The sequence below is a fragment of the Patella vulgata genome, chromosome 3 (assembly GCF_932274485.2).
Source record: "Patella vulgata chromosome 3, xgPatVulg1.2, whole genome shotgun sequence".
In the NCBI taxonomy this organism is placed as follows: Eukaryota; Metazoa; Mollusca; class Gastropoda; family Patellidae; genus Patella; species Patella vulgata.
In genome coordinates, this window is record NC_065881.2 from 45871639 (window position 1) to 45883707 (window position 12069).

The window sequence follows — 12069 nt, forward strand, 5'->3', positions numbered from 1 at the left end:
TAAGTAGATTAGAACGGTTCGGCCATTTAATGATTTAATTGAAAAATGATAAAGCGAGGCTAAGCCTCGAACAACCAGTACGGTGGTTACATTCTGTGCACACATCTTGTCAAACCTTCAAAGGCTAATGTCGTCACTCAGAATAAAGTAATTTAATAAAAATTTCAATATATTTATTTTGCATTATCTATTTTTGAACTATTATTTTACAGCAAGAACGACCAGCTCTTTATCTAATCTTACATAATATATCTTTAATATTGTAAAGACGTAGATTTGAAACGCACCCAATTAAGAAATAGTTATGCCGTAGCTGAATTTTTGCTAGCTCAGTGAACAGAACTACAGGTATACGATTGCTTATCAACGGGGTTTACATATTAATTGAACTCGGCAGTAAAGGAATATCCCAGAGTAAATCTATTCCTAGTATTGATTGCGTTCCAATACAACGGATGGAAGAGGATTTGCGTGAGTTTCTAGAAGAAGGGGTAGAAGAAACAACTAATTTGCGACGTCTACTTTAATGGCGCAACTCTTGTTAGTAAAGTCTGTAGTCCTCGGATGACATGAACAAGAGCATCGCTAACGCTGGAATATACGTCCACGTTCCAGCTTTGATTGAGAATGAAAAGGAGGCTAGGCGTTGGGTTTGTTTTGCCAAATTTACAGACAAAATATTAACAAAAAAGTGGGTATGACACTGCCCCAGGAGGTTGGGGCATGCACCAAAATAAATAGTTGCTGTCTTTACGGTATAAGGAATAAATATGCAAAATTCCAAGATGATCCATTCAGAATTGCAGCCTGTAGATGATAAATACAAAAATCGGGTGTGGCTCTGCCCCTGGGGGTTGAAAATGGAACAATATAAATAGGCACCACCCTGTTATTGAAATGACAACATCAATAGTTGCCATCCTTAGGGTATAAGGAATAAGTATACCAAGTTCCAAGATAATCCTTTCAGTAAGGGCATTCACCAAAATCAATAGTTGACACCCTTAGGCTATAAGGAATACATATGCCAAGTACCCAGTTAATCCATTCAGAATTGCGGCCTGTAAACGATAAACACAAAAATTGGGTGTGGCTCTGGCCCTGGGGGTCACCGGACATGCAGTTGTCATTCTTAGGGTATAAGGAATAGGTATGCAAAGTTTCAAAAGGATCTGTTAAGAATTGTGGCCTGTAGGCGAAACACAAGACACACAAACATTGGGCGGGGCTCTGTCCCAGGGGGTCGGGCATCCACCAAAAATAATAGAGGTCAGCCTTAGGGTATAAGGAATAAGTATAAAAAAGTTTTCAAGACGACTGATTAAGCATTGCAAGCTGTACTGACACACATAAAGAAAATGGGCGTGCCTCTGCCCCTGGGGGTTGGACATTCACCAAAAACTATAGGGATGTGGTTCTTGTCGGACATTTTACCGAAAATAAAGGGGCATAACTCTTATCGTTATTTAAGCAGAAGAATTCATACCACAATTAACTAGAAATGGGCGTGGCTCTGCCCCTGGGGGTCGGGCATGCACCAAAAACAATAGGGATCTTCCTTGGGGTATAAGGAATAAGTATACCAAGTTTGAAGAAAATCCAGTAAGAATTGCGCCCTGTAGGCGACACAAAGACACACGAAAAGAAAATGGGCGTGGCTCTGCCCCTGGGGGTTGGGCATGCACCCCAAACGATAGGGATGTTCCTTAGGGTACAAAGAATGTGTATGCAAAGTTTCAAGATTATTAGTTAAGAAATGTGGCCTGTAGACGACAAACAAACAAATACTAGAAATGGGCGTGGCTCTGCCCCGGGGGGTCGGGCATGCACCAAAAACAATAGGGATCTTCCTTGGGGTATAAGGAATAAGTATACCAAGTTTGAAGAAAATCCATGAAGAATTGCGCCCTGTAGGCGAACCACAGACACACACACACACACACACACACACATACATACATACACACACACACACACACAGACAGGGGCGACGGCATAATACGTTCACATTATGAATGTGGACGTATAAAAACTGTGGATGACACGAAAAAACCTGTGGAATGTAGTAGCAGTATGCACAACGAAACATGCACGTCTCATCCCACCCGTGTGGCAAAGCGATGCTGCTGTTGGTCGACTTGCTCAAGAGAACAGGAGACGTGTAACCGAGAGCCGCAGAGGGGAATGATGGCTCAAGGTGAACCAAAAGGGGAAGGCCTCCGTGTCGGCTTTCATCGGTAATCAAGTGTAGTTATGTCTTCTAACACTTCCACCCCACCCCTCTATGTTAGAAACTCATCCAAATCCTCTTCCAAGGCAATCAACACTGGAACTAAGTTCATCTGGCAACAATAACATTAATCCTTAATATGTAAACATCACTGACAAGCAATTGTATACCTGTAGTTCTGTTCACTGAGCTAGTGAAAATTAAGCTAAGGCACAATCTACTATTTGATTTCGTAATAGGGTGCATTTCAAATCCACGTCCTTACAATATTATACGTATACCTGTCGTAATGCCTGTTTAACCATATACATGTCATAAAACAATGACTTCACAACAATGTTGTGGCTAACCCAGGCTAACATTAAACAAATTGAATAATTTCCAAGGTATTCTATACTAATGGATTAATATAATATTTTTTTTGTTTGGTACTAAAGGGCCTTGGTAGTATTCCTTACAAATGATCAAAAGTTCTTAATCTCTGATGGTCATATACGGAATTTATAATCTGTAATAGGAATATTTGTTCTTGTAGAGGGGCCAAGAGTAAATATTTAAAGAAAGTTTCCAAAATTAACCCTTTCAACAACTCTAAAAAAAGGACTGGTGGGGAGGACATAAAGTGTCACATTGTTTTGCATGATTTAGTAGTGTATCAACTGGGCTATGAGATGTTATAGTTCGTTTTAGGATGCTGGTACATGAAACTGTAGAGGTCATTAATGGTGACTGCTTGAAGTCAACCCCTAAAATATTTTGCATGCAATGAAATGGTGTTTCTGATCAATAATTCTGAAAGAGGGCAATAAACCATAAAATCCTTAGTACTAATGTTTTTGTGCTGTGATGGGTGGTTCAGCCTGTATTTTTTTAGAATTACCGGTATACGGTTGGTTGATCTTCAGTGATTATTAGAAAGCTTTCCCTGTTGCTTAGGAAAATCGACGGATACAATGATTAAAACCATGACCTATATTATTGGCTTAATTGATCATGTATATTAATTATTTTTAATTAATATAATGTGTGATGTGTATGTACTGGTAATTTTGATTACAGTATTTACAAGGTTATGATAATTTTATTCCCTGGGTGAGGATCGAAGCTCTCTAATGTTTCTGAACACTTTGTTATTGTTGTGATGATGCAGTTTTGGAAACAGAATCAAAATCACTATCCATGGAGACAGAGAGCAATGGGGTTTAACGTTCACTCGACACAGACTAGGTCATTTCGGGACTAACATATGGTTTAATTTTATTTACATAATTCGCTTGCGCGTAGGGGTCTTTAGTAGTGGGAGGCCTATCTATTAACTTAAACAAAACAGTCCAATTTTCTGTTATGTATGATTTGTTAATAATATGTCACTTTATATATTATTTCCTTTCTACACGCCCACATTTTAATGTTGACTTATATTCTTGTCGCTCCTGTCCGTCCGTCTACAATTTGTTTGTGGACACTACACAGGTCACAATTTTTATCCGATTTTGACAAAACTTGAACTATAGGTTTATATCCCAAAGATCTTGGTTCCTTTCGATATTGGCATGTATCAAAGCGTAACTTCATGGATTATGACCCCCGATTGTACGCAAAATCATGTTTTTAGCTTGTGGACACACGAGAGGTCACAATTTTCATCCGATTTTGATAAAACTTAAAATGTATGTTTATTACCCAAAGATCTTGGATCCTTTTGATATTCGTGCATATTGGACCGTATGTTCTTGGATTATCAAAAGGAACCAAGATCTTAGTGTATAATGGTGATATATTCACACGTTTTTTTTTAAATCAGATAAAAATTGTGACCTCTACAAGCTAAAATGTGATTTTTTGTTCAATCAAGGGCCATAATTCAGGAAGTTACGATCCGATATGTGCGAATATTGAAAGGATCCCATATCTTTGGGTTGTAAACATGTATTTCAAGTTCCATTGAAATCGGATCAAATTTGTGATCTCTAGAGAGTCCACAACATTGATTTACCAGATGTTTACACTATTTGCGTACATGGGGTGGCCATTTTGTCCGGCAGTTTTGGCCCGATTTTCACAAAATTAGAACTCAAAAAACATTACGGTGTAACGGCGATATATTCGAACGTTTTTTTTAAACCGAATAATAATTGTGACCTCTAGAGGGACCACAAGTTAAAAACGCGATTTTGCGTACAATCAGATGCCATAATTCAGGAAGCTACAATCTGATATGCGCAAAAATGACAGGGACCAAGATCTTTGGGTTATAAACTTGCATTTCAAGTTTCATCAAAATTGGATCAAAATTGTGGCCTCTAGAGGGTCCACAACTGCCATTTTGACCGGCAGTTTTGGTCTCATTTTCATGAAATCCGAACTCAACCATCCTTAGGGTATAACGGTGATATATTCGAACGTTTTTTGAAATCAGATAATAATTGTAACCTCTAGAGGAACCACAAGTTAAAAATGCGATTTTGCGTACAATCAGAGGCCAAATTCAGGAAGTTACAATTCAATATGCGCGAATATTGAAAGGAACCGAGATCTTTGGGTTATAAATTTCAAGGATATACACAAAATACACTTGGGTTTTAGACAGTGTCAGTGTCAACTCACACAAAGCTTCCATGGGAACCAGGAATGAAAAACCTGTAAAATTTCCTCAAACAGAAGTTGGACAATCTACAATCATACTATATATAATTACTAATTTTAATGACAAAAAAGTTGAATAATGTAATCATATTTTAACTATATTTACATAATAAAGTTTCCTTTAACAGAAGTTGGACAATCTACAATCATACTATATAAAATTACTAATTTTAATGACAAAAAAGTTGAATAATGTAATTATATTTTATCTATATTTACATAATAAACACAAAAAACATAATATGGAACGCAATTACTATTTTAATTTAAGAATGTTTCTCTCAACGTTATTTATACCATTAACTGGACAAAAAAATAAAACTGTTAACATAGGTAGGCTACACTCCGTATATGGACCGTTACGTCAATATACAAGTGTTTAGGTTTCAATCGCTTGTACATTACAAAGTGTAGGGTCACCTGCCTAAACTCATGGGTTATCTCAAAGGTTATCTCTAGTTTTTTCCCCACTACTATTGTTTATGCGCCAAAAAATTATAATACATAAAAATATACCAAATATTAGTCCTGAAAAGCCATAGTTTTGTAATGAGTCGATGTTGAACTATGATATATATATACAGGACAGCAATATAATAAATATATCACTCAAAATGATGTTATTTCTAGACATAACAGATATATATATATATTATATATATATATTTTATATATATATATATCACAGTAATAACATGATATACGGTACTAAAATTGTTTACAAAAATATACAATAAAGGTTACCTTAATTAGTATTTGTTTACGATGTCAACCACACACAAGCTTCATTTCAGAATTTAATTTCACTTTTGTTCTTATCCACTGGCATCTATGGGAAGATTATAGTAAATCAATATACCATGTGACATTAATGTAGCGAAATAATATTCACACAAATATATAAATAAAAACATATCATAACATTTAAATTGTTACACTCCATCAAAACATACACATTTTACCTATGTAAAAAGAAAAATGTCCTCGTTGTCATGGTAATTCTGACAATCAATTAAATGGAATATAAGGCCAATTTCGAATCAAACAAACATGGTTGTCATGGAAACTGGCAGGTGGATCTACACAAAATTGGAAATGATCAGAGATATGTCATATTCAGGGATGACAGGTTTGATACCATAAATCACTAGATTGATACACTAACTTTGATTTTTTCTGATTAGTGGCTATCCTATTAATTTCTTATATTCTACTATTTATTGTTTACGTTCTGGTACTCAGCTGTCACTAATTAACTTGATACTCAGTTTCTTAATCTCCAATCAGAATTTGTTAATGAAGAAACTGATCAAGAGTAGATGATTTTTTTTTCACACCATTACTGGGTATGTTAACAACAATCTGTATATTGATTTTTAATACTAACTGTATGGTCATTGTGCTTCATTTAATATGTGACTGGAAACCGTAACTACCTGACTTAAAAACACTAATAAAATCATTTTTCATAGCATACATCACTTTCTCTCATCTATTAATGGCCTTCATTAGACAATGGAAAGCAATATTTACTTCTATGATAATTTAATCAATGAACAATAGATGATTTATAGTTTTGTTTTTTTCATATGATAATAATATAAAAACATGTAATCGATTTTTACCGTAATTTCTCTGAAGCAACTAATTAATACCTCTTTAATACATCAATACATGTATGCTTGAATACATTTTTAATATGTGACAAAAAAAGAAAATTAGCCTAGAGAGAGAAATGGCGTGTAAGGTCCACGGGACACAAATGAGTTCATTTTAGGACTAACACACAGTTCAATTTTATTTCAATAATTCATTTGCGCATAGGGGTCTTGACCAGTGGGAGAAACCAGATGACCTTGAGAAAACACACAAGGTTGGACAAGCGACCTTCTACTCTTAAGTCACGTACAAGCTCAGAGTCAAAACCATGCCACTTGATTTAAAGGTACATCTTGTGATTTAAGGTGAGCGCTTTAAACCATTCGACCACCCAAACTCTCAACAATGCTAGGACGAGATGAGACACACTTTATGGTTCAAAACATAATCATGGAAATGAGATGGGTGTAACTTCTTACAATATAATCATGGAGAAAACAGCACAGGTTTATAATTCTGAAATGAAATGAAATGGGGTTTAACGTCCTACTGTTCTGCTCCTAAACTGGGCTAATGAAGACGGGCATACTCCATAAAGTGTGCTATGAGGGAAATTTTGCCCAGGCAGCGGCACTACGGCCTACTCTTATAGTGAATTCCATCTGCCAAGGGATCTTTTACATGCACGCCAATGTGTACATGGTACCTCGGTTTTTTCGTCCCATCCAAACGACTAGACAGCTGTCCTTGTCAGGCCCTCTGTCCTGCATCACTGACAAGGGGACGCCACTCTGGAAAATCAGGATGAACTTTCTCTGCCAATGCAGGGATCGAACACCCGACCTCCAGGCTAGCGAGCCAGCGTCTTACCCACTTAGCCACTATAATTCTGATACTGTTCTTCCTTTTACTTTAATGAACAATCCATCCAGGTAACAAAAAATTCCAGGTAAAACATTTACCCATATGACATGCAAGCCTGGACAGGTGCTTGATTTAATTAATAAACAGGAAAATAACAGGTTCAAAATTTGCATTGAAAAATCTTGTATTTCTAAAGGGTTCTTCCTTATTTCCTAATAAAAATCACACCTGGTTTTAATGAAATGAAATGGGGTTTAATGTCCTACTGTTCTGCTCCTACTGGGCTAATGAAGACGGGACACCTGGTTTTAAATATTATATTGAAAACTTGGTCCTATATTGTATTTACAATATTCAAAAGTCTAAATAAATATGGTGATAATTTCTGAAAATTAAAACAAAATAATTTAAAATTTTACAGGATTTCTCCTTATGCTTAAATGAACAATCCAAAATTCCACTGCAACTGTATCACATTTAAAAGATCTTAAAGGCTGAATAAAAATAGATCGACAACTAAAAAAAGTTTTGAAAACCTTTTTTCTGAATATTTTAAATTTCTAGTGGAAATTCCAATATGCCTTATTAGTGAACAATCCCATATAGTTCACTAAGGTTTAAGTATACCAGTATTAGCCTACAGCATTCATATCTACTCTAGGATGTTTCCTTGATGTTCTTGGACAAAAAGTGCTTACTCTTCTAATGGTTTCTGAAATGAATTGAAATTATGCCAACAAGTTTTTTTGGCAAAAATACTGACCAAACAAGAAGACTCAGTAATCAGCATCCCATGACTTTGGACATGTTTTGTAAGGTATAATAAATAAGGATAGACAATCTCAGTGTTATTGGTAAGCAATAAGATATATCTGACATATTATGCTACTTGGTTATAGTATATAACTCCAGAATTGTTTTTTTAGATTACATTATCAAAATATCAAAGACTGAAGAATTGCTCTAGATGTATGAATGCTGGAAGTTTGAAAACAAAATTTTATAAAAGTAAGTTTGAACGTTTTCTGAGATGTGCTCTGGAATAATAACTGCATACCAAAAACAAGTCAAATGTGTTTCCATACAAACACAAAAAGTACTCATCTGGGAATTTCTGAGTTAGCTAAAGTCTTAATAGGAAGAAGTATGTACAAAGTTTCATAATCATAATTGATCGGTTTCTGAGATAATTGTATACCAAAAACTAAGACAAATTTGTTTTCATGGTAAAACAAAACTTCTTAAATTCGAGAGAAATCTAATTACCGGTAGCAAAACCCATGACTATATCATAGATTGTGTTGTAAGCTACAACATTCTATGGCATATTCTACAGAATATAAATTGTATCCTAAAAAAAAATTGTTTCCCTGGGAACACAAAAAAAAATTAAATTCAAGAAATTTCTAATCAGCGTATAGAAACTGAAAGATTCATTCTGATATTTTGAATGATTTATGAGATATGCTCTGGAAACAAACATTTTATTTTTTTGCACTAACAGTATGTAGTGTGCTTTGTGGGGATGCCTGCAAAATGAAGTTTCTGTCTTCTTCGCCTCATGACAATAACGGGGGTGACAAACAATAACTCTTCGTCTCTACTTAAAGTCTATACAAGATTTTCCAAATTGATCAAGGGCCATAACTCTGACAGTATTTACTGCAAACTGTTTAAAATCAATAGGCTTCCTTGTCTGATGACAATAATAAGAACTGTGTATAAGTTAATAGTCAATTGGGCGATAACTTGGCTGAATTTTAAATTCTAAATTCAGTGTAAAACAACATAATAGAAGTTAATATTAACAAGAAACTACGAGAGCCAAGAAGGCTCATTCCAAATTCCAAATTCCAAATTCATGTCTTACCAATAAAATAGCAAACTGGCAGCCCCCCCTCAATTAAACAAATTAGAATTTAAATAAATTGTAATTTTACACAACTAATTAGTGCTAGTTTAGGGCTTACCTATCTGATGCCTGGGCCGGATAAACACCCGTTCCAAATTACTAGATTCGTAATTCCAAAATGCGAAATTTCAAATTCCAGAAAAAAAAGATCAGTATATTTTAATTACTTTCTCTACAATAATATTAAATTAGATAACATTTATGTGATTTTATTATTTAAATAACTTCATTTAACTATTATTTTGCCTTGGCATAATCAACAGAATTCAATAAAATTCAAATTAATCAACAGAGAGAAAAAATAAGCTTATCAAATCAGTTCTAAGAAATCATGGGCCAACTATATTTTTTCCAAAAATAAGAAATATTTGAAACTTGCATTGCAAACCCCTAGACCATGCTTGATAGAAAGAAGTAAAAATGTGTGTTATTTATGTACATTTTTTGCATTTATTGCAGGTGTAATCAAACTCCACCACAAGGATGCGATGGAAAATAATTTCAAAAATGTAAAAAACTGTTTGAATAATAAAATATCAGGTAATAATAATAATGTACATTTGTAGAGCGCCAAATCCATCCAAAAGCATGCACAAAGTGCAATAACACAATATTTATATACCCAGTGAACAGAAAGTTTAATTCTTGAAATAAGTGAGTCTTTAGCTGTGAAAGTTAAGTAGTCAAAGTTTCACTGTTTCGGATTTTCAGTGGTAAATCATTGCACAATTAGGGAGCAACTTCACTAAAACTGCTGTCACCAAAATGTTTCAGTCTTAACTGTTGAATGACAAGTGTGTTCTGGTTATAAGATCTCAAGGACCGAGTTGGTTGATATAGGGTTAGTAGTTCTGGTATGAATTGGGTTGGGGATAGGAATGGGGGAAGAAAAAAAAAGGGGGAAAGAGAGGAGGAGACAGCAGCAGGAGAGGGAACAGGAGGAGGAAGATATTGACATAGATGAATAAATTCTATAATTAAAGATTTTGCTTTTGTTGTTAAAGATAGGTTCCCAGAAAAGTATTTATCGGGTGGTTATTTCCAATAAAAGTATAACAATATTGGTATATATGGAAAGTAGAGATATCCAATCTTACTAGAAAAATACTGAATTCCCTCAAAAACGCCCATGGAGTGTATACAGGACGAAAATGTAAGTGTTCCCCTAATCGACAGCCCAACGATTAGGAATTCCTGCACGTGTGACGTCGAAGGTTGCACGCAAAGATTGAGCGCTTGGTGTACATGTTGAAAAACTTTATGAAGAATTAGACGTACAACACTTTCTGAGATAAAAATCACGGAAAAAGACGCAGGCAGTGGATAATCCGAGAATTTAATTAGGATTTGATATTTGTAATAAATAGTCAACGATTAAAGACAACATCGTCTTGTGTATACAATAAATTCTCCTCCGACTTCGCAGCCGTTGCTATAGGTACCGAGAGAGGTAAGTCACGTGAAACAAACATGGCCTCTTTTTGATCGATTTTTATAGCACTGTATTCCTTGGCAATTACAATGTTTTGAGAAGGATTTGAAGCAAAATTATGATAAATTAATTAGTTTGAATATGTTTTTAGTCCAAATATATCATCAAATCACCCAGTTTGTACGTGGGAATGTAACTTTAATGCAAGAAACCCTTAATATCTACAATCTATAGTGCCAAATGGAACTTGGAAGAAAGTATTGGCTGTTTCTGCTGGAGAGAAACAGAGAAATGGGTTTTAAACTTCATTTGACACAAACTAGGTAATTTTTGGACTAACATGGTTCAATCAGGGTTCTTTAGCAGTGGGAGGAAAGGACCCAGAGAAAACCGACGAGGTTGGACAGGCGACCCTACTCCTTGTCACGTAAAAGCGGGCATTCGAAACCATGCCACATGATTCAATGACAGCCCTTATGATTTCATATGCACGCGTTAAACCACTAGACCATCCAAGCTCCCTCTTTAAGAAGGGATATAAACATATGTTGCCATCTTTGGCCCACATCTGGCATGGCATAATTTTCATGTGTGGGACATTTGGGCCAGTTGTGTTATTTCTGGCCCACATGTGGCATGTCATATCTTTGCCAGCTGTTACTCTAGCCAGATCTGGGCCATACAAGGGAGGGCGTACATTTGCGACTGTCGGCCAGATCTGGCTCTGACTGTGTCACATCCGGCCCAGATATGCCAGATTTGGCCCAGTTCTGGTATGCCATATCTGGCCCAATCATTTTGCCAGATGTAGAAAGATATGGGCTGTGTCTGTGCCAAATATGGTACGTGTTATCTGGGTAATCTCTAGTGCAATTATCTGAATTAGATGAAAATCAATTGGCTTGCTCATCCCATAATCATAAATGCTGTGTATACATTTAAATTCAAGTATAAAGGATGATAACTTTTGTCTCTAGGGAGTCCTCAAGGTTTTTCAAATTAATCAAGAGCCATAACTCAGTAGGCCTAATTATTGGAATTTGTTTGAAATCAATAGGATTCTTTGTCTCATAAACATCTGTGGATTAATTCTAACCTCTAGAGTCCACACAAGACTTCAAATTTATCAAGGATGATAATTCTTACAGTAATGTTAAAAATCAATAAAAAAAACTATCTCATGTCTATGGCCTTAAAGGGGCTAAATCGCTAATATTTGGAACCTAGAAATTGACACAAATGGGTCGCTACGCATATAATAATGTAATATGAATGTATATAAACTGATTTACATTCAATCGTTTCTGTTTCTACTGTAATTTCTAATCAGTTATGTTCGGCGAAATACGCCAGAAGTCTCAATCGAAAGGCGATCTCTAGTGTCTG

General features: G+C 35.4%; 1 protein-coding gene across 1 annotated transcript in view; it reads right to left on the reverse strand.

The window, feature by feature from the left end:
* The window catches only part of LOC126814580 (cyclic nucleotide-gated cation channel beta-3), a 163414-nt gene that overhangs the window by 150644 nt on the left and 701 nt on the right, over positions 1-12069 (reverse strand). Inside the window, exon 2 of the mRNA XM_056099643.1 lies at positions 5621-5705. The gene's annotated coding sequence lies outside the window, so the exon portion shown is untranslated. The remainder of the gene's footprint in view (positions 1-5620; positions 5706-12069) is intronic.